The sequence below is a fragment of the Chroicocephalus ridibundus genome, chromosome 2 (genome assembly GCF_963924245.1).
Source record: "Chroicocephalus ridibundus chromosome 2, bChrRid1.1, whole genome shotgun sequence".
Classification (NCBI taxonomy): domain Eukaryota; kingdom Metazoa; phylum Chordata; class Aves; order Charadriiformes; family Laridae; genus Chroicocephalus; species Chroicocephalus ridibundus.
Window position 1 is genome coordinate 46,536,091 of NC_086285.1, and position 23,759 is coordinate 46,559,849.

General features: G+C 44.6%; 1 long non-coding RNA gene across 1 annotated transcript; it reads right to left on the reverse strand.

Annotated features, from left to right (window-relative positions):
- LOC134510625 (uncharacterized) lies at positions 1 to 8,574 on the reverse strand. Its single transcript, XR_010069676.1, has 4 exons — positions 8,532 to 8,574; positions 8,334 to 8,431; positions 3,515 to 3,687; positions 1 to 487 (listed from the first exon to the last, which is right to left on the reverse strand). It is a non-coding gene; the product is annotated as an uncharacterized LOC134510625 (long non-coding RNA).
- Positions 8,575 to 23,759: the final 15,185 nt, after the last annotated feature.

Sequence of the window (23,759 nt, forward strand, 5' to 3'; positions counted from 1 at the left end):
GGTTGGATTTTTTTTTTTATTATTCTGATGAATGCCATACTAAACATCTACACATCTGTTTCTAGCGCTGCAGCAAATGCAATTGAAATAACCTCTGCCAGCCCAGTAAAAGCCAATGGTTAAAGCTGTGTAGTTAAATTCACCCCCCTGGAACAAAGAGCAAAGGGGAGAGCAGCCCTTCAGGGTTAGCAGATTTTAAGGTCCACATTCCCAAGAATTCACAGCTTCAGCTCTGGCCCGCACTTCCCTACCAGCGCTGCGGATGTTGTATCCACCTACACCTCCTCTTCAGTCTGGCCCGTGCCTTAAAGTCCAGGAGACAGTCCTATTTTGTTGGGTTGGTTTTCAGTCTTTCTTGCAGTCTTTCTTTTTCTTTCTCTCAGTCTTTCTTTTCTTTAGGTGGCCTGAGAAGAATGCTGTGAGTTTAATTTGTCAGATTCCTGATTTACAAAGTTACTAGCAGATGTGTAGAATTTCTCAATTCAGGCTGGAAAAAAAAATAATACAGTTTTCTTATAATGACTTTGCTTTTGGTGTGCCAGAAATTGAGGTATCTGTGAGAGATAAACATAGGAAAGAACCATTTTCACAGCAAACGTATCTTAGAAAAAAGAAAAAGAAGAAATAGCAATGAGACTTCAGAAACTTCTGGTTCATAAGATCTGTCACATAATGTAATGGTTGGAAACTCAAACAACGCAAAATAGCTATGTTCATACAATACATGATTATTTGAACAACTAGGGGGTTTACTACATTTTAGAGAGTCTTCATGCTGTTACGGGTGGCTTAAAAATGTTCTTTAACATTCTTCCCATTTTACACAGAGAAACAATATTGGATCCACATTTTTTTTTTAAATCTCCAGGTTTAACTCCAAATGAAAGGCAACCCCAAACATAATTGAATGCAGAACTGTAAATTCCATTTCCATGATTAAACAATGACATTCTCTTGCTCAACCACTGGTAAATAACATTTGTTGCCCATTTACAACTAGGGTCTTAAAAAAAGAAATAGGATCTCATGGTTCCTAATTAGAACATTAATGTGGAAGGGTTGCCAGTCTTCAAGATAAATGCATGGATTTCTCTGTGTTCCTGCAGTAACTATTTTATAGCTGAGATGGATTTGTCACTGACATCTCTGAAACTATGTTGACATTTTCTTGAAGTCCTACTGAGCCCATTCCTGCAAACAGTCTGACTGAGAATCAAAGGGACCAGATTGTTTGAGGGCTGAAACTGAGCAAGTTATGTCATGAAGCCACTGTGGTGCTTGTTCTCTGTTCCAGAGAAAGACCAGGATTAGCCTTTCTTTAGACCCACAATAGGAAAACGTATGCTATTTCAACTCCCTTCACTCCATCAGTCTGAGGACTGGAAACTCAAGGGGAAAAAAAAGAGGGTTGAGGTTTCTTTCTCTCTGTTTGATCACGGCCTGCAAAGCAGTATTTGTCCCATGGCACTATAACCACATTCATTGTAGGGCTATTTTAGAAAATGATCAAGACTGTTTATTTAATACTACTGTAATGTATAAATGAGTCTATATTACTCACAGCGAACATATGCTTTGCTGTATTTTAGTCTCATGTCAATGCAACCCCGTTATTATAAATCAAACTGAGGATTTGACAGACTACTTCAGTCACATCTTGCTCACTGCTCCCACTGTTCACTGTAACATACACAATGTGCCATTTGTAAAAGGAACAAACCCCAACAGCTGGTTTTACTTCATTTAACAGCTGAGCGCGTCTCGGTGTAACATCAAAGATGGTTTGCCTTTTTTTGTTTCGACTAACAATCTTGCTAGCTCATGTAATATTTGTGAAATTATAGCGGGTTGTTAGAAATGTATTTAAGACAGTTATAACTCACTAATATTCAAGCTCTTCAAAAGGCGCTGTACAATCTTATCAGCAAGAACTAAATACTCTTCTTGAGAAATAAGAGGCACATTCCTTATCTGTTGTTTGAACAAAGATAGGGTGGGGACATTTCTCAACCAATCACCCATTTAAAATGTTTCCAGACGGAATCACACCTGATGGTTTTACACCAAAGAGTATAAATTACTACAGTGAAGTACATTTCATAATAGAGCAAAACAAAAGCTACCTAAATGTAAGCTTTTGTGACAGGTGATATGTTTGGTCATAATATGTTTTCTTTCATGTTGATAAAATATAATTGGGGTGCAGCTTGGAGAAGATTTCTTGAAGACACAATTTTCTTAATGTTTGTTTTAAGTTACTCATTGCATTTTTTAGGTTTTTTACTGCTCGTTTTAAAAATACCGATCTGTTTGTTTTATCACGTCTCAAGGAAACACAAGCATGTACATGTAATAAAACTGTTATGATACTTGTTTGTGCACTTTGCATGCTAGCTGACTAGGCAAGCAATTATGCTAATCTAGCTGCCAAATGTATTTATTACTTGTGCTGGAGTTACAGCCACACCTGTCTGCCCTATCTCATACCAAGACATTGGAGTTCAGAACAACAGTGCTGTTTCAATCCATGGAAAACTCTGTAAGAAGGTCCATACGTGGCAGACCCTTTCCACTCCAGACATCCCAATCCCCAAATATTTGATCTTTAGGACATTTGATCCACAGATCATTGGGAAGGACTCGCTGCTGAGTCATAGGCAGCATTTTGAAATGGCTATGACTGCTTTTCAGTCTTTGGTGGATCCAGGTGCTTGTGCTACAGGAGTCAGAGAAATGCAACTGGAAGGAGGTCCAATCGTGTTGTGTCTCCCATAACTGCATGGGAAATTCCACTGTTCTGCCCTTACTGAAAGGGTCTTCAGTTCTTGTGGTAAGAGAAAAAGGATCTGAAAAGGGTTAGGAATCACACTGCCAAGAAGGGCAAAAGTAATTGTTTTCTGTTCTTCACATGGGTCACACATAAAGTCTTAGCTCTCTCCTGATCAAACCCAATGAGGATGGGGTTGGAGGTGCTGGGATACAGTAAAAGAGCAAGTTTCAGGTGAGGTGGTAAATTATATTTCCCAAGAGATGCTAAACTGGTCCCCTTGCCTAAAAGACAGAGGAGACAAGGACAAGCATGGGGTCTGTAGGCATCTGCCTGTGTAAGCACCTCGGAGTTACAGTCTAGTCCTAAGGCCAGTTTTGTCAGGACTAAATTCCACATAAATTCGACTGCTCAGTGTTGACCACCGGTGGACACAAGTGTCTCTGTGCGCAAAGCCTTACATCTCTGGAATAATTGCTCAGAAGCTTTTGGAGTGCCATCCAATGGAAAACAGTAGGCACAGGGATTTATGTGGAATTTAGGCCAGGAGAATCTGGGACTAAGATCAATATTTAGATTAATTGAAGGTGTTATTCACCCTTCTCTCCCCCTTGTTTTGGGGGAGCAATCATTCTCTTTCTTTTAGAGGTCTGAACATTTATGCAACCAGGAACAAATCTATCCCAATCGCCTTTAGGCTTTCCGCAATTAGTCCAGCCAACTACACTCTGGAGTTGAATTACATACCTTCTAGCGGTGATGGTCAGAGCACAACTGAGTGGCTGTCAGCAGGCCAAGCTTGCACATGCTTTGGAGTGCATCTCTGGTTTCCTAGGGAACCTTGCCCGAGTCCTCCTGCGATGTTCCAAGGCACCCAGGAGACATTTCATTACCGCCACTGTTCATGGTTTGGTACATCCCTAAGTAATCAACACATCAAAGGTGCATTTGCATTTTTTATTCTTAAGTTTCTAAAGCAGTAAAATGAATTGCTGACCATACAAAGCTGATTGTACTTCTAGCTGTACAACTCAAGAGCCTTGCTCGGAAGTTTGAAACTCTACCTTATTCTTCTCACCTACACTGCCAGCGTGGGCTACTGACTGGCACTGCTCTTTTTCTTATTACGTTGACTGGCAGGCCACTGTTGCTACCTGTGGCTTTGCTCTGATTTATTTATCTGCTATTGTTCGGGACTAGTTATTCTTCAAAGATCCAAATCTCTCTCACAGCCTATATTTCTCATGTCATCCTGCAACTGTTAACAGCTTACCTCTTACCTTCCATGCCCGCAGGCTGAACTTTCTCCAGGGAGTCTTTAATGTATACACAGTATCTTTGCTCAAGAATAGGTTATTTATTTCTTAAAAGAAAAAGAAGGGGGAGAAAAAAGCATAGGATATTGGGAATATTGGATAAAATTGTTTTGGTAAGCTTTTTCTTCACAACAGAAAATATTCTGTAGAGAGCAAATACTTCTGGGGAAAACAAAGGTTTAATTAGAAGATTTTCAGTCAGTCTTCATATACATTCATTCATCTGCCTCTAGAGATGCTGAGACCCCTGTCACAGATGTAGGCTTGATATGCCCCTTATCTTCTCTCCTCTACTCATAGTGGTCACAGATGTCTGAATACTACATTTTCCACGGCAGGCTGAGGCTTTAATGCTTTCCCCTGGAGGAGAGATAAGAGCCAGAACACGTGTAGACTGCATTACGTTTTCATTTGTAATCAGTGATGTGTAAAGTTTCTGAAAGTTGTTGACACTCATATGATATATTCTGTCTCCATTAGAGGGGTAGTGGACAGGGATACGTGGTCAGATACCGTTTTGTTTGCAAAGACCTTCTCTCCTTTTACCATCCCAGAATGATTCTCCATCACTTCTGTCTCACGTAATGAAATACACAGCCTTATCGTTTTCCAGTCTTATTCCTCCTTCTTATCATTCATATTTAATGTATTTCTACCTTCTATTTTGTAGCCATTTACATTTTATTGATTCTTGGGTGCAGTTTACAAGGCAGTGATTTATTATCTTTCATTTCTCTTTGTGCTGACAGGGAACATTGGTATTTTTCTACTTCAAATGTAGTGAGAGGCAAAAATATTTGTGGCCGAAACCGATGAAAATGTAAGGTACACATTTAAGCCATACTAAGTGTTATTACAGAGATTTTTAGAAAAAGAGAGAAGGAAATTCATGGTTAAGGGTGACACCCCATTTTCTGCTCACAAAACTTGGTATTGCAGCATATGCAATGCATGAACAATCCCTGTTTAGAGGGCTGTGCAATGTCTGACACAAGGGAGGACATGAAGGACTGAGGCCAGATTTTTTAAACTTAAGTGCCAGAAGGTGTGTATGCAAGATTTTTGAGAAAAGGATGAATTCAAGAGCCTCTGAGTTTTAAAATAGGATCCAACGGCATGTGTGCATAAAATTAAAAATGTTTAAATTAACGTAAACTGCTGGAAAATGATCCAGAATACTTCCTGCACAGAGCAGCACTGTGGCCCGCATCACTTTCCAAATGCAGATGCTGGGCAGGGGGCACTGGTGAGGGGCAGCAGCTTGACTAAAACCGTGGAGGGACATGACATGGGCCAGGGACCAGCTGCAGTGGCAGGGCACTGCTCAGTTCCCTGCTGATGGTAGCAGCAAGGAGGACTGGTTGTTAGAGGTTTGCAGCTCCTTCCACACGGGGCATTTCCAGAGCAAGGGTCAGATCCTCCTGGATACAGTGTCATTTGCACTGCCCTTTGCCCCTCTCTGCTTTGTAAATGAGGTTTTTTGGGGACAGAATAGGAAAAATAGGCTGTGGTACCGCAGCTGTGTTGACAATAACCAGTCCACTTTCTCTGGCTCACCTGACAAGGCTGGTGCTGTTGAAAACCTCACAGATTGTTGGTGGAGGACCAAGCTCGTGATGAAAGGGTTTGGCAGAAATGCTGCCTGGCAGAAGCAACTTATTTGCTTAGGAAAAAAAGTAATTTCCATGCCTCGTGGAAGATGTGTGTCTGCCATTTGTTAGTTTGTCACACGGAAGCTCTAGGTGGGTTCCCATTGCACAATCACAAATCAGCAGTTTCTAGGAAGTTTCTCATTTTTGTCTGGCCGGGATGTTGCGACAGTGTATTTTTTCCCCATAGCGGGCCTTGCTATTGCGAGTCAGTTACTTGTTGCTTCACAGCTAAATTGCTGCAACGTGCTTGTCTTTGGGCTACATCTACAGTCAATCCAGGAGCTGTAGGCAGCTACTCTTTTGCTAAACAAGGTATTTTACCATAAGCAGCAATCTTACAAGATCAGCCGTTGGTTTTGATGTGAACAGCTTGCACGGGATTTACTTACCACATCCCTTTTCTGCTGCCGAAGAAAAGGATAGAGCACAGATTGGAGCTCAAGATAATGGAAGGACACTTTCTGTGAGGAGCTCTCAGCTTTGGCATTTCCTTGAGGCTGTTTGGGGTCTGCGGGGAGGGGGGTGTTAATGATCAGGACAGGCTGCGAGTCTCTTCTATTTTCCCAAGATTTCAGAAAAGATGGGGGTAGACCCGACAGCTTTCCCCAAATCTGTTGCGTTTGGAAAGATTTTTAATAATGTAGCTGAAATACAGACCTGTGATCTCCAGCCACTCATCACACACACTAGTGTGGCTCTCACTGGGATTTTATTCCCCACCACATCGGGTCTACAGGAGGTTCTTCAGGTGCTCTAGACCTGAGAACATCACAGCACTTGCTTTTTTCTCAGCCTGTCTCACATGTTCCTTGGCCACAGGCTCTGTCTGTCTTTCCCCTAGAAGAAATGGGACTTTGTGTAGAAACTGTATGTCCAAGGCCCACAGCTGTCCCCCTTGGGCTGATCAGCAGCTTAAGCAAAATCCTTCTGTGAGGTCCAGTGCTGCGAGTGCTCCAGAGTTCCCAGCTCACCTCTCTGGCCACACAGGACAGAGGAAACAGAGGCAGATTTTGTGACTATTCCTAAATTAAATAAGCACACTTGCCTCTGCCTGGATGGTATTTCCTACCACCATGGTCAGAGACAGAATATGAGTCTGAGCAACGCATTTCTTGTGTTCTTTAATTCTACATCTAGCTAAAGAAGTACACTGCTCTAAAAAAACAAAACAAAACAAAACAAAAAAACAACCCTGCACAACACCAATAAACAGCAATACCTATTTCCCTGCTTAAATTTCCTCACCACTTGATAGTGGTTTTTGGGTTTAAGTCTAAGGCATCCTGAGTACACAGGATCCTCCTCTCTCACTCCTCCCCACAGAGTTTTTCTGCATCCCTTTCTCAGCTGGTTCAGCAGCTAAACCAAATCACCCTGCTCTTCCTCTTTCCTGTCAAGTTCCCCCATGGCTCTGTAAATCTCTCTAAATCTCTCAAGCTCTGCAGTATTTAAGATCCCAGGTTAATACCTAATCTCTTTGTCCTGCTTCTAATGGAAGTCTCCTCTTACAAACATTCTCCTTGCAAACAAACTAGTTTTCCCAAGACTTGCCATGCCATTGTCCAGCTTAATGACTATATCAAAGGAAAAAAAAATGTCTGTGGATGGATGAATTGGCACTGCACGTGACCTAGAAATCTTAAAACCTATTGCCAGTGCTGTATTTCTAACTATTGGATAAAGGGGGGAAAAACCAAAGGGTTTTGACGAGTTGTCCAGAACACTGCAATAAAAAGAAACAAACAGAACCCGCTAGAAACTAGAGTTTGTACACACCATGTGCGATTATTTAAAATAAAAAGAAATGCACCTCCTGGTGCAGTAATCTAAATCTTGCCATTGATTTCACACTCTGAACTGACAGCTGTTGAAAGTCAATATTGGTCTGGTTCTAGAAAGGGAAGGACTTTTGGTCATTCAACAACACCCAGTTAAATCCAATACATTTAGCTACAAACACTTTGAATCGGGCCCATGTGTCTGTCTGTTCAGGCCCTCTTGGACAGCAGGAAAAATGTGGATTTTAGAGCTAGATGGGAAAAAAAATAAAATAGAAGATTCCTTAGGGCATCTCAAGAAGGAAAAAAAAAAAAGATGAAACTAAATTCAAAGCATTGCTGCTCTGTTGCTGAACGAGGTCACACTTCATGCTGTATGTGGATAAAAGACAAGACAATTTCCCGCTTCCCATTTCTGTTCTGTATTGCCAGGTTAATTGTTGTCATTGTATTCCCCACAAGAGAAGCTTCAGCAGTGGTGCCAAATAAACCAGATTAGTGTTCAGGGGCATTTGCTGGAAATGATGCCAAATCCATTCTTGATCCTAATTATATGAAATATGCTCCAATAATTTTCCACAAGGTGAATAAAAATAATGCCGGAACTGCTGCTTTCACTAAAGCTCAATTAGGAGGCATTCACTAATCCCAAGACATATCATAGCTTCTTCTGTGCAATTATATTCTCCTTTTTATAAGCTGATGTTTACCTAGAGAAGATGAATATCCTAATTCCTGGCACCAATGCGAGAGTGATATCGGGAGAGGGAAGAAAACATAGACAAGACCTGGCCCATATCCCAACATTAGGCAAACCGACCTTTGGTTTCGATCTCTGCAGACAAGCTGTTGCGTCTGTGTAATTTCAAGCAGTACACATAGGAGACACGCACTCGAATACAATGTTCATTCCTGAATCTAAAAGAAGAAATGAAAAGCCACTTAACTTAGAAAATAAAATCAGATTAAACAAATTATCCTTTGTTAGTCACGGAACATTTCCCGTGGTGTACAATACCTTGTTCTGCAATGAATTTCCGATTTCACGATGACTGATTTGCAGCAGATGACTAAGAAAGAGGCATGCGTCAAAAACAGGCGCTCACTACCAGCAGTTGCAAATTTGGACTTTTGTTCAAACTATTGAACATTTATTGTAAAATCAAGATGTGTTCTGCTAGCATATCAGCACAATGGAATATGTTTTGATTGCATTTAAAAAAAAAAAAATCCTTTACGGCTAGAGTTGAAAGAGAATGGACAAACACGTTTACCGAAACAGTATAATAACAAATTATGTTCATAGTCTGTAGTTGGCTTATATAATAGTATCATCTTTCAGGATTCTTAAAGCACAGAACATCTTTATTTTCCATTTACAAAAACCCCTCAGCTTTCTCAATTTAGAGAATTTTACTAATATGTGACCTTCCTTTTCTTTCTTCATGCCTTTGCTTTCATGGAAAGTCTCATGAACACCAAAGCTAATATTACAGAAATGGACGTTATGCTTCATGGCTTCATTTACCACTTTCAATTTTTGAAGTTTCTTCTTCTAAAACTACTGGGGAGACCATATTTATTGATTGTCTGATATAGAATCATAGAATATCTCAAGTTGGAAGGGACCCATAAGGATGATGGAGTCCAACTCCCTGCTCCTTGCAGAACTACCTAAAATTAAACTGTATGACTAAGAGCGTCGTCCAGACACTCCTTGAACTCTGGCAGGCTTGGTGCCATGACCACTTCCCCGGGGAGCATGTTCCAGTGATCGACCACCCTCTCAGTGAAGAACCTTTTCCTAATGTCCAATCGGAACTCCCCCTGATGCTACTTCCTACCATATGTTTGCTAACTCATGCTCTGACGAATTTGCGGGATCATATGATGGTTAGTGTACAACAGAGTGAAACCTGACATTTAAAGAGGACAACAAAATTGTTCAGGTGAGGTAGTGACTTCACGGTCAATGCATTCATATGCTCATGGCGTACTCTCTGCTGCTGTCAGAATTGATCTCTCAACGTCAGCTGATAGTCGCAACGGTATCTCAATAGCTCCATCCTCCCCAGTGGGATAATAGAGTACATGGGGATTAAGGAAAAAACAGATACGCATCTCTCTTCTCTCCACGTACGCTGAATTCTGATTATACTCCCCCAGCCCTCTCGCAGGATTTGGCTAAGCAGATGATGCACAATAGCTCTCATCCATTCAAGCTGAAGTGCTCGAGCAGGCTATTGTTTTCCCCTTGGCAAAAATCCAAAAAAGATTTCATTAGCGGTTGCTTATCAGGAATAGGGACAGGAAATTGTTGCGTCTCTGCTTGGAGACTGGTCCCTGAAATCCAACATGACAGGCAAGCCCTTATAGACACGCTGCAGAGGTTTGCAGCTGCACTGTCTCCTGCTATTCAAAGTGTAAAGGCTTTCTGGATCGCTGCTGTTGGATGGCATAGCGGGTTTTGTTCCATTGATGACATTATCTCCCTATACAAACTAGTACCCTTTTTTCCAGGAGTGCTGGAAACTTGGCAGCAAAGCTAAAGGGGTGATAAAAGAGGGTTTAAAAGGTCTCCTGGATAAAGTCTGAAGGAGATGCACAAGAAAGCTAGAGCGTGAGGGGAAGGGGCTGAACTGGGCTCTAGGTCAAGGGATGCAGAGCTCACAGCTGGTACCCCATTTGCCTTCCTTGCCATGGGTGGATGCCCAGGGACTTCTAAAGCAGGGCAGAGTTGGAGGGAAGCTGCATTTCAGAAAGGGCCTGGGTTTTGGGGAGCTCTTTTCTTTGTTTGCTTTTAATGAGCTGTTTCAGGACGCTGCGTAAAATCTAGCTGTGTTGCTGTATTTCCTCAGTTTTTCTCACAAAATGTTAACTGGAACGTGGGAGATAGGGGATATTTATAATCTCTGGGCTGAGTCTGAGGAATCAATACTAGATCTTGAGGGAAATGCAGGTTGCAGGGAGGAAGCTGACAGAGAGAGGGTTTGAGGGGAAGCTCTATGATCAGCAGGCTGCACCTCACTTCTGTTCAGGGGCTTGTAACACCTGGAAGTTCACTGCTAGGACCCCTGATTTATAGTAATCCAGTGCACATCCAAGGCAGGTATGTTCCTAGCCCCAGTTTTCATATATGGATAGAATACATCAGCATACAGAAAAAGACCAATGGAAATCTAACCTTGGAAACAGGTCCATGTCAATCCAACAGCAAGCCTCCACCAGGGTTGCATGTGTTGAGAAATGTTCGCCATGGGTCAAATCTTGCATCCCATCAATATTCTGTTTAGTTAATGGTGGTAAAGCTGTTCCTGGGATCTGAAAAACATACATGCATAAAAAGCAGTATCAACATGCTGTGTGATGATATTAATGAGCTGGCCAAGCGGCGTTGTTCTGTGCCTCTGCGAACGACGTGATGTAACTTGCCTGCACTGACTGAGTTTCCTGGAGGCTATGCTAGAATCAGGGTAAGAAAACCTATGCAGGCATGAGATGAAGCAGTTGCAGTAAGCATGTTCTCCGTTGGAGCAAACACAAGTGATTGATAGAGCTGTAAAATGACCTGGGACGAGGAGACTGTTGTCTCTTTCCAGTGCCAGGAATGAACATTTTCTAGTTGCTGAGATGGAGTATATATGCCAATTAATTACCATTTTTCAATTAATTGTTACTGCGACGTACCTTTCCCTAAAGAAATTATTGAGCAATACAACCAGAACTCCAACTGGATCTGTCACAGCTGAGATGGTAACTGACTGCATTTGCAATTCCTCCTTCCCAGATGTCCCACATTTCTTCAGGTAATGGACAGAAGCAGAAAAAGGGTAATTCAAGACAGACATCTCTGTTCCTGGGTTTCATTGACTGACACTCAGCTTTCTTCTTATTTTGTCAAATTTGCTCAGTGTGATGGTGATGGGTTTGTTAGCCAGTAGTCTCAGCAGAGCTTGAAAAAACCTGAATGTTTGCATGGTCTATGTGTTTGCAATGTGATGGGAACTAATGGAGGCTGTCTTTACAGAGACTTCAGTGGTTGCTGGTTGTGATTAAAACACTCCTAATGAGCAGTTCTCGCAGGCCCATTAGAGAAATGGCCTGCCAAGAGTAAGCTGCTTTTTCATGTTGCAATCATCGTATTCGTTTTCCTATCCAGAAAACAGCGCTTTATTTCTCCCTTCAACAGATGAAGCCTCAGCTTGGAGGTTCTATCATATAAATGCAATACTATTCATTTCTGTAAACACACTTTCTCCCTGGAACTTTTTGAGCTGCAAATACACTCAGCGGGCCAAAATCATGCTCTCTTATTGTGCCGTGTCCTATATACTCACAGCCCTATTCACCGACTAGAATTTAGCTTTCTGTACCTTATTATATTTACTTTGCCACCCATCTAAAGAATGGGCAAAAATAACTAATAGACTGAAGTTCCTTGCAGGATACCTGGTAGAAATAACATTTACCACCTTCTAATAAGCAGCAAAAGTTGTTGGAAGAAAATTAAAGCCTGAAGCACCCTTGGTTTGGTTGTTGCTGTTTCGAACTATTTTTGAATCTCCTCTAACCTTGGAAGACTTCTCAGAGGAACGATTGCCTAAATTAGAATATCCATTTCACATGAAATATTGGGAAAGGAGAAGAAGGGTTATATTAGCTATTTCATTAGAACTAACTCTCAGGGTCTGTATCCCAGCCTGCAGCAGAAATGTCAAGAGGAGCAGCTGCTACAGCACACAAGCCAGCAGAATATTTCCATCTCTGAACAAGGCGAAGACGGCGGGGGGTGGGGGGCCAGGCGGGAGGAAGCTGAGTGAATTGTAAAAGTAGCGATGAAGGACTGTGTGTCAGTAGAGATTGAGCTGAACCCTTTATCTGTCCATTTCCAGAGATTAAGCCCTGTTTTCTTTATGAAACGTGCAGACCTTTGATAGTGCAAAGGTGCTACTGCTTTTGGGCTTTAGTGTGGTTCCAGCAGAGTACACTGTCCACCTCAACCCTTTTTATTACAAGTCATTATCAGCACAGCTTTTTCGTACCTCTCTATCTTCGCTAGATGCCAAATAAGCAATCTTACCCTATTATGCTACTTAGTGTTACTGAACAACTCTCACCAGCATAAGAGTAGAGCAAATGACCTGAAAAGAGCAAAGAGGACAGTCTTTCATGGGTCATTTCTTACAGTTCAGTCTCACAACAGCTCCCTGACTAGGTGGGCCATCAGCAATGTCATTAGGATTTATCCTTTCTGTCATCTATTTCTTTGCCTGCATAAAGACAGAAACCAGGTCTTCCTGGGAACTATTTTGCCTAGTATTTCTTCAAATATTGCTTAACACTAACACATTGTACTCGTAAAGTATGTGAAAGGGCTGGGTTGTTGCTATGCCTTTTTAGTTGATGTCAGCATGTTGGACTGATGTCTCACTGTAAAGCCGTCGTGGTAATATGCCAGGCTTTGAAAAAAAAAAAATAAGAAGAAAAACATTGGCACTTAAAAAGGCATGCAAAGCATATAGCAAACCATGGTGCGTACTCACTGCCAACACATAATTTGTTTCATCCCAGTGTCATTCCCCCAGACTTGTAGAAGGACTTGTTAATAAACACCATCCAAAGGGGAGAAAGTAGAGCAGTATGCGGCATTAAGTATTTTCACATACTTCAGTGTGAGTTACTGCTTCTTGATGAGCTAGGTTGTCAGTGCATGTCTTCTTTTGGCTGGCTTAAGAGGTCACCACCTATAGCTCCTTCATACTCACCACATCTCTACCCAGCTACTCTGCTTGCTGAGGTGGCTGTCTGGGCATTTCATTACCTCTTTGGGCCCATTTAAACTGATTAGTGTAGACCCTTTGGTGGGAGGGCTTGGCAACTGTTTGCCTGAGCACTGTGCCGAGAGGTGTGAGGGAACAGTGGATGCCTGCAGGCAGAGCTGGGGCTGGAAATTTTTTCCTTCAGCTCAGCTGTGGTAGTAAGAGGTGGCACAGGTGCAATCTTGCTTCTGAGCTGAGCCACCCTCAGCTCCTAGACCACTGCAGTTGAGGAGGAGAACATTACTAGAGGGTCATAATTGTCATGGATAATTAAATTGTACCTGTAGCCATTTACCACAGCTCAGGCTAGTTTGTGGTGACTCGGTCATGATCAGATGATTTTACTTACTGGTTTTCATTTTCAATTAGGTCTCAGGCTACTTTCTAGGTACATTGACCTTGTGTAAAGTCCTGGTGATTCATGGTTGGGTGACTGTAGAAAGGCTTTTATTTTTTATCTAAACTGGAGATACCCGTAATATATCTTCTCTGACCAATAAGTGAATTACTTTATATTCAGTACAAATGTAGAACTGGGAGGGCCACCACCCAGGGCTCTTTGACTCTGGTTCCAGACAGTCTTGGGCAAACAGGTGATAGACATTTATGGTCCAGAAAGGTCCATAGACCATTAACTTTTCCTATGCGTTATCTGCCTTTTGTCTAGATTAAATTGTTTGTTACTGTAAAATGACTACCTAAATAGATATTAAGGCTTAGAGATTACAATCATTTAGCCTGACTTCCTCATAACGCTCATCCTAATGCTCATTCCTGCAGTGGAGGAAATTAATCTTTGCTATTAATATTGTCTATTAAACCTAGAATTCAGATCGGTCCATTTGCAGTATTAAATAAGGACCCCTGCTGGTCCTTATTAGATAGATGAAGGACCAGAGTGAAGTTCCTTGTTAGTTAAATGAAACCCATGTTTAGCAAAGCTGTTAAATCACAGCTGAAGGCAGACATCTTGATGAATAAATCAGCATTCATGAATAAATAATTGACATGAGTGCTAAAATGGGATTCTCGTTTTCATGCTGTTTCTGTCCTTGGCCAAAAATTGAGACATTCTGCTTGAGTGGCAGTGGTGGCTCTTGTGGTGGAGACAAGTAAGGTCAGGTTTCCAAAGGCATAGATATGATTTTGGTAGGACCAAGAGAAGCATCTCAGCCTATTGGAGCATCCAGCTCCTTCAGTTTCAATGGTTCTGATGAATTAGGGAGCTGGAATGAGCCTTACTAGCATGTTTCCCATAGGACATCAAATAATGTGAGTCAGTGCTGCTCTGGGAGAAACTCGCACTTTGATCTAACAGTTAAAGGCTCAGTGTCCCATTACCAGTTCATTGAAGGCTGGTGTCTTTCCCTGTAATTGTGCTGGTTATTCACACCAGTGGAACTTTCATCAGCCACCCGCTTCCCAGGGACAATTAGTTCCTACTTTGCATTACCAACCTTAAGTAGGTTATGAGTCTCGCAGCATTTTGTGTACAAAGACATGAAAAGTTTCAAGAAGGACAATGCTTACAGAAGAATCTTTGTGATTTTCTGAGTGTAGTGGCTCCATTCTACTTGAGAGAGGGGAGGAATCGCATCCAGCGCTCACCTCGCACAGAGCTGGCCCGGTATGTTTTGACTCCTGCCTAGGCACTACACGGGACCTATAAGAACCATTCTGGCGTGCCATCTTATTTTGCTAAATATTTAAAATACCTGTGGTTATGGGGAAATGCCAGTTCTGAAATCTGCCACTTCAATAATACAAGTGTTTTTCAGATGCTGGGGATAAGGATGCAGCTGCTCCAAGAGCCCAAAATGCTGGTATTCTTAAGAACTGCAGCCAGGCACTCACAATGCACTTGTGTCTTAAAGCCACAGCAAAGGGCAGGAGCCGGTGCCACCCGGGGAATCAAAGGCTGCCCTTCGTGCCTGCGCGAAGCGGGCAGACAGAGCCTCTGGAATACCCCCGGTATCAAAACAGAGCTCAGATGGGACTCAAGTGGTGCCAAGTTCTTGTTGTCATTGCTGTGGTTTCCCCCTCTCACCTCACGCAATGCTTTTGATAAACATCAGCGCCATTTGCTGTGCATGAAGGGCCAGCACGTGGCATAACATACAATCACCGGCAAAGAGCCAGCAATTTGCTAGACAATGATGTGAGGAATCCCCCATGGTGCTTTTTTGGACACGCCCCCCAGTTTTTCTGTGCTGAAAATCATAGCATTTAACAGTCATCAAAGTCCTGGTTGCAGTAAGAAGGCTGTTAAGATCTGGATAAAGAGAGAATAAATTGAAATTTGGGGATTGTTGCTTTTGTGTATGTTAATGCTAGTAAAGGAGAACCTCAAGGGGTGATATTTGCATTACGGATGTTAGAGGAAGCTCAGAAGTTCTGCAAAGGATGGAAATACGTATTAGGATGGAAATACAACAGGGGCCGCACTCGGGGCTGCTCAGCGACTACCCCATCTTCCCGGGTGCCATTATGTAGCAGGTACAGTGCTCTGCAGAGGAACCTGGATGATGACAAGCACGATAGTTCTCCTACCTTGGAGGCATCAGCGAGGTCTAGTCAGACCTCCCCCCGCATCAAAACCTCTGCGGTAAAGAAGAAAAGACAGGTCATTGTCATAGGTGACTCCCTACTGAAGGGAGCGGAAGGCCCAATATGCAGGCCGGACCCGGTACATAGGGAGGTCTGCTGCCTCCCTGGTGCTCGGGTCAAGGACGTGAAGATGATGTTTCCTTCCCTGGTACGGCCCTCAGACTACTACCCACTTTTGATCTTTCAAGTAGGCAGCGACAAGGTAGCAAAAAGAAGTCCAAGGGCAATGAAGAAAGATTTCAAGACCCTGGGACGGCTGGTCAAGGGATCGGGAGCGCAAGTTGTGTTCTTGTCTATCCCCCCAGTTGCAGGGAATGATGAGGGGGTAAATAGGAGGAGCCAGCAGATCAATGCTTGGCTTTGAGCCTGGTGCTGCCGGCAGGACTTTGGGTTCTTTGATCATGGCCTGATTTACAAAACACCAGGCCTGCTGGGAACAGGTGGGAATACCTTGTCTTCCAGGGGGAAAAGGGTTCTAGGACAAGAGTCATCAGGGCTCATTGATAGGGCTTTAAACTAGATTTGAAGTGGGGTGGGGACGGTACTGGCCTTGCTGGTGAGGTGCCAGGGCGTAGTTGGTCAGCACTCGTGGGGGAGTGTGCCAGTATTTCTGAGAGCCAGAAGGCACACCACGTCTCAAGGGTCAAAACTACACACAAGACTCCCTCTCTGAAATGCTTATACACCAATGCACGCAGCATGGGCAATAAGCAGGAAGAGCTGGAGATCTGCGTGTGGTCACAGGGCCACGATCTCATTGCAGTTACTGAGACGTGGTGGGACAGCTCACATGACTGGAATGCTGTCATGGATGGCTACGTCCTTTTCAGGAAAGACAGGCCAGCGCGGCGTGGTGGGAGAGAGCAACTGGAACGCATCAAGCTCCCACTTGGGGTGGATGAAGAGAGGGTTGAGAGCTTATGGGTAAGGATTAAGGGGCAGGCAAACGTGAGGGACGGTGTTGTGTGTGTTTATTACAGGCCACCTGATCAGGATGGGGAAGCTGATGAGGCTTTCTACAGACAGCTGAAGGTAGCCTCGCAATCGCAGGCCTTGGTTCTTATGGGGGACTTCAATCACCCTGATATCTGCTGGGAAGACCACACAGCCAGACATGCACAGTCCAGGAGGCTCCTCCAGTGCATTGATGATAACTTGACACAAGTGGTGCAGGAGCCAGCAAAGGAGAGGAGCACTCCTGGACCTAGTACTGACAAACACAGAGGGACTGGTGGAGAACATTAAGGTAGGGGGCACCCTAGGTTGTAGTCATCATGAAATGTTAGAGTTCAGGATCATGGGTACTATGCACAAAACAACAAGAAGTAAAATCGCAACCTTGGATTTCAGGAGGTCTAACTTTGACCTCTTCAAGAAACTGCTTGGAGAGATCCCGTGGGCTAGGGCTCTGGAAGGCAAAGGGGCTCAAGAGAGCTGGTTGGTATTCAAAGACTGCTTCCTCCAAGCTCAGGATCGGTGCATCCCTAAGAGCAAGAAATCGGCCAAGGGACGCAGGAGACCTGCATGGTTGAGCAGGGAGCTTCTGAAAAAGCTCAAGTGGAAGAAGGAAGTTTATAGGAAGCGGAAGAATGGACTGACCCCTTGGGAGGATTACAAGAAAGCTGCCAGATCGTGCAGGGATGAAACGAGGAAAGCCAAGGCCACCTTGGAATTAAACCTGGCAAGGGATATCAAGCTCAACAGGAAGGGCTTTTACAAGTATATTGGAGGCAAAAGGAAGACCAGAGAAGTTGTGGGCCCACTGTTGAACGAGACAGGAACCATGGTGACGGAGGATGCAGAGAAGGCAGAATTACTAAATGCCTTCTTTGCTTCGGTCCTTACTGCTCGGCCCAGCCCTCAGGAGTCCCAGGCTTTGGAGAAAGTAACGGGGAAAGAGGAAGACTTCCCCTGGGTTGAGGAGGATTGAGTGAGGGATCAATTAGGTCAATTAGATATTCACAAGTCCATGGGCCCCAATGGGATGCACCTGAGAGTGCTGAGGGAGCTGGCAGAAGTCATTGCTGGGCCGCTCTCCATCATCTTTGAAAGCTCCTGGAGAACAGGCGAGGTGCCTGAGGACTGTAGGAAAGCCAATATCACTCCAGTCTTCAAAAAAGGCAAGAAGGACCTGTGGAACTACAGGCCAGTCAGCCTCACCTCCATCCCTGGAAAGATGATGGAACAGCTCATTCTGGGCATCATCTCAAGGCATGTGGAGGAAAAGAAAGCTGTCAGAAGTACTCAGCATGGATTCACCAAGGGGAAATCATGTCTGACTAATCTGATAGCCTTCTGTGATGGCATGACTGGATGGATAGATGAGGGGAGGGCGGTAGATGTGGTCTACCCTGACTTAAGCAAGGCGTTCGACAAGGTCTCCCACAGCGTCCTCATAGGGAAGCTTAGGAAAAGTGGGCTAGATGAATGGACAGTAAGGTGGATAGATAACTGGTTGAAAGACAGAGCTCAGAGGGTTGTTATTAGGGGCACAGAGTCTAGTTGGAGGTCAGCGACGAGTGGTGTTCCCCAGGGGTCAGTACTGGGTCCAGTCCTCTTCAATGTATTCATCAGTGACGTGGATGAGGGGATAGAGTGCACCCTCAGCAAGTTCGCTGATGACACAAAGCTGCGGGGGGTGGCTGACACACTGGAAGGCTGTGCCGCCATACAGAGAGACCTGGACAGGTTGGAGATTTGGGCAGAGAGGAACCTTATGAAATTCAACAAGGGCAAGGGTAAGGTGCTGCACCTGGGGAGGAATAACCCCCTGCACCAGTACAGGTTGGGGGCTGACCTGCTGGAGAGCAGCTCAGCTGAAAGAGACCTGGGAGTCCTGGTGGACAACAGGATGACCATGAGCCAGCAATGTGCCCTTGTGGCCAAGAAGGCCAATGGCATCCTGGGGTGCACCAAGAAGAGTGTGGCCAGCAGGTCAAGGGAGGTCATCCTCCCCCTCTACTCTGCCCTGGTGAGGCCGCACCTGGAGTTCTGTGTCTAGTTCTGGGCTCCCTGGCTCAAGAAGGACAGGGAACTGCTGGAGAGGGTACAGCAAAGGGCTACCAAGATGATTAGGGAACAGGAACACCTCTCTTATGAAGAAAGACTAAGGGATTTGGGTCTTTCTAGTCTGGAAAAAAGACGGCTGAGGGGGGATCTTATTAACACTTACAAATACTGAAAGGGTGGGTGTCAGGAGGATGGGGCCAGGCTCTTTTTGGTGGTGCCCAGTGACAGGACAAGAGGTAATGGGCACAAACTTGAACATAGGAAGTTCCACCTAAACATGAGGAGGAACTTCTTTACTTTGAGGGTGGCAGAGCCCTGGCACAGGCTGCCCAGAGAGGCGGTGGAGTCTCCGTCTCTGGAGACAGTCAAAACCCACCTGGACGCGTTCCTGTGCAGCCTGCTTTAGGTGACCCTGCTCTGGCAGGGGGGTTGGACTAGATGATCTCCAGAGGTCCCTTCCAACCCTATGATTCTATGATATTTGAAGAGCGTGAAAGAGAGCTTGCAGTGCTAGTGCACTTGCAGAGAGAACAAGCAGAATGGTGTCCTATTACAGGTTGTTTTGGGGTTATGTCCCTAGTCACGTGAGTTCTTCACCTACTATAAATCGATCCAACTCCATCCAAGCCAGTGGATCTCATTTACACACACTGGAGGTGTGCTTTGGATTTATGCAGTATAAGGCTGGTCACAATTTTGCTGACTCATAACTTCATAAAGTTACCAAAACAGCGAACAAATATTTGCGTGTTATAAAACCAACAGGTATGTTCTGGAAACAGAGACATTCCTGGAGGTCTGGGGCACACATCTGCCCAAGCATGTAGCAAGCCAACTGCATGAGGCATATCAAAGCTACTCACTAACATCAGACTGTGAAATACCTTAAATAGATCTCATCGTATCATGGCATGTAAAAGGAGCACAGCATCAGACTTAAGAGGAGCTACATAAAATTTACAGGGAATTTTCTAAAAATCCAGCATTCAAGTGAGACAGGCAGCTAGAGATTTGGACCCTAACCCAGACTGCTGAAGCTAGCAGTGACCTTGCTCTATGGCCTCCAACATCCTCAGCCTCTTCCTCTTCACAACTGTTGCAGCAGCAGAACTTCTCTTGACAGCTTCTGATTCCCCTTCCAAATCTTGTTTTGTCTTGCCAAGTGTCCCTGGTTTATTTTGGGCACGAAGCACCTCCCTTGGATAGAACCTGTTATTTGGTAGTTACAGCGTGTATCTAGGACGCACATATTCCTATGCTCTTGGAAGAGGAAATTATGCTTGGGATTCCCACATTGCGCATGGAGCTTCTTGCTGTAAAAAAAAGTAAGAGTAAGAGTAAATTGTTTTACCTCTTTCATATTTTGGGGGGAGGAATTAATTTGCTACGTGTGTGGTGAGAACACTTCCTAAATGATGTTTAACAGATGACCTGGGTAGAGGAACCCCTAGTTTTGGATCTTGTGAGCCCTTCTGTCCTTAGCTGTGCAGCATCATGAAAACTGTGAGCCCATGGGCCAATGCATCAGTGTCGTCTTTTATACATGCTCAGGCATAGATTTGCTGTAGATAACAATAAAATACATGTGAATGTGGGACCATTGGAAGACATTTGACTTCATTGTGCTCTATTCCTAAGTGATGCTAAAGCTGGCTCGAGGCTTGCCAGATCCTGTTAGCTTAGAGGCCTACACCAGCTGTGCAAGACCTTCTTCAACCTGGAGAAACCACATGTACTGGAGAAGTCCTGTGGAGTCTGTACTTCCAACAAATGCTCCTGGTTAGCCTTGTAAAGGGCTTTCTATACATATTTTCTCTTGGGTGTCTCAGCTGGAAATGCTGTTGTTTGAAGTTGCTTATAGGACTTCTTATAACTTCCTTCAGTTTTTCCATGATTTTAAAGCTGTGGTGTATATTTTTCCCGTATCCATTTATTGCCCTGAAGGGTTTTTTTGGTCTGGGTTCCCTCCCCCTTCCTTCATGATAACTGCATCTCTGACCCACAGATTAGGCATTCTGGACTCTTGAACATTAGGTTTCAAGGGAGTGATGAAATCTGACAAAAGCTGAAGTGGTCCAGGACATCCAGGTGACATTTTTGCCCTCACCCAAAAAAAGCCAGTATTTTGCAGTGGAGTCTCAAAGGAACACTGTGCTCATCCAAAAAATTCTTGCAGAAAATGCTATTACTCCCCGCAAAGTTACAAAGGGAGAAAAATCTCCCTGCTTTTATCCACGTACAAACTCCTCAGTGACTGGTAACAATAGATAATGAGGTTGCAGGATGGCACTTGTTTAACAGAAAGGTGGGCTAAAGTGGGATCGGAGTTCACCTTAATCAGCTTTGCAAAACTCCCTCTGACCCAGCTCAGAGGCTGAAGTGCTGGAGGAGCGCAGGATGCTGTGCACGGCAGGTAATACGTTTGGCTCAAGTAATCTCCCTGCCCCGAGCATTTCCGGGAGCACACCTCCACAGCTGATTTCAGAATCTAGTGCATAAATCCTATAGCTGCATAGGTTTTTCCTTGAAATGTTTAAAAATTTTTTTTGAAATTTTTTTTCCCCATATTCTAACATTTTAACATCTTCTAGTCAAAACTGTGCTTTTATAAAACATTTCTAAGGCTTTTTTCCAAGATTTCCATTGACTGCAGCAGGCTTTGGCACAGACTCTAACTGTACAAAACCTAGGACTATAAATATAGATTCCCAAGGACTTGACTGGAGGGAGTGACAGATGTATAGCTTGACTCTGAGATCTGCCAGGGCAACATTTTCCAGAAGCAAAAAATGAGAATCATCTGTGTTAAATTTATCCACACTTGGACTTCTTTGGTACGTGCAAGAGGAAGTCGCTGGGGAGCGGATGACTTTTTAATCTGCCAGTAGCGTAAAGTTTGTGCGCTTGTCTTTGCAGCGATACTGTTTATTACGTTCCTTGGGTAAATTTTACCTCTGAAGCAAAGTATATAAAACATCTTCACAAGGTAGAAGGGAGGATCAATAGCATATGGTGAATAACTCTCTCTTCGGCGCCTGCTCGAAGCATTGCCATATGCTCTTATGACACAGTTTAGATCTCGGATCCATATGGCTGGTCTTGCTGTAGATGATACGTGTTCCCTGAGGACCTGATCCAGACCCCACTGAAATCAATGGAAAAGCTCCTCCTGACTTCAGTGGCTTTGGAACCAGGCTGAAATGCATTGATCTCCCATCGACGCCCCACCGCCTACCAGAGACTTTCTTGCTCTTGGGACTGGAGAGGAATCTTTTGTTTGGTCTGGCTAACAGTTTGAGAGCAAGGTTATATTTTTTCCTCTGTTTCTAGTGACCTTTGGGGCTGAAAGTGCATTTTGGACGCAAGCTCTTGGGCAGCAGAGTGCTGTGTTTGCTCCCGCCGTGGCGCGGACGGAAATGTGTGTTTAGAGGGAAGTTCTGATTAAAATCATCAAAGCGTTTCCTCTCTTCCACTCAAACAGACCTGCACAATGCAAGCGCTGCAAGCCAAAAAGCATGATTCAATGCTTTAATCATTAGGAGAGGAGATGGAGATAGAAGGGAATCACTCGTTTTTCAAGGTGTACTGGGAGGGAGATGCTGTGTGCCAGCCTTGCTGGCATAGCCTTTCTGCCAGCGCCCACCCGTGCCTTTCACAGGAGATGGGATACGGGGGGAGACGGGACCTTGGCTTGACCCAGTACTGCTGCACTTATGCTTTTGTCAGTGCTTTGCAGCGATGAGCACCGGAGGCTGTTCAGGCCGACTGGCTGGAGTGCAGGGCCGAGCAACTCATGCGTTCACCGCGCAGGTTAGCAGGAAGGCCCGGGGCAAGTCTCGCCATCGCGCCTCCTCTCAGTTTTCCCATCTGTCAGAGGGAATAATAACACTGACCCTGCCTGCCTTGCAAGGGGCCTCTGCTCGCTGCCACTGGCCTGATGGTTCCCAAGAGGAAAGCATGGCCAGCTGATGGTAATGAGCTTCAAAGATGAAAAGGTCCAGTGATAACTGATTACACCACAGGGCTTGACACACCTTCGCCAAACCCGTACTCTAGTGTTTCCTGACAAGCGAGGGAAAGCAAACACCTCTCTGGAGGGTCGAATCTCAATTCCCTCCTCCCCCACCCCCGAACCAGCTCCTTTCTTCTGCGCTGGTGGGAGGGAGAGGCTGGAGGCTGGCAGTGGCCGGATGGCTGGGAGTTCTTCCAGCAGCAGGGAGCACTCAGCTGGCAGCATGCTGATGGTTCGGAGCTGGAGGACAGTCCCCCAGGGACCACAGCCAGATGGCTGGGATTAGAGTATCCCTCAAATGGTTTTAGCCCCTGCTGGAGAGGTGGAGGGAGCCAGGGCTGGAGCTGAGTGGGACAAAGATGCTTTGCACTGCTTTAGCTGGGAGGGCTTCAGGACAGGAGGGAATGTCACCCACTGTGTTCCTGAGACTGTTAGATAGGCTGAGATAAGGAAACAGCTGCCCGGGCAGAGAAAGGACCATTGGTGTCAGAGACTGCATGAATACTGAGTTTGAACTACTGTGTGTGCAAATGTTATTCTTGGATCGGTGATGATTGGCCCTGGAACGCGTCACAGCGAAGCCATTTTTAAAAGCCCTGGAGATTCATTTACCAAACGTAAGGGTGGTCTAATGAAAAGGTAAGTGCTGAAATATCTCCTCCACTAGCCTCTGCTGTGCTGCTATTCATGCTTTTACATGGAGGGAGAAGTTGGTGTGCTGCTCTCTGCTCCTTCTGTGCTGGAAGTTAGCCTTGGTTTGATGGACCCTTGTATAAGGAGGGCGATGGAGCTACCTGCA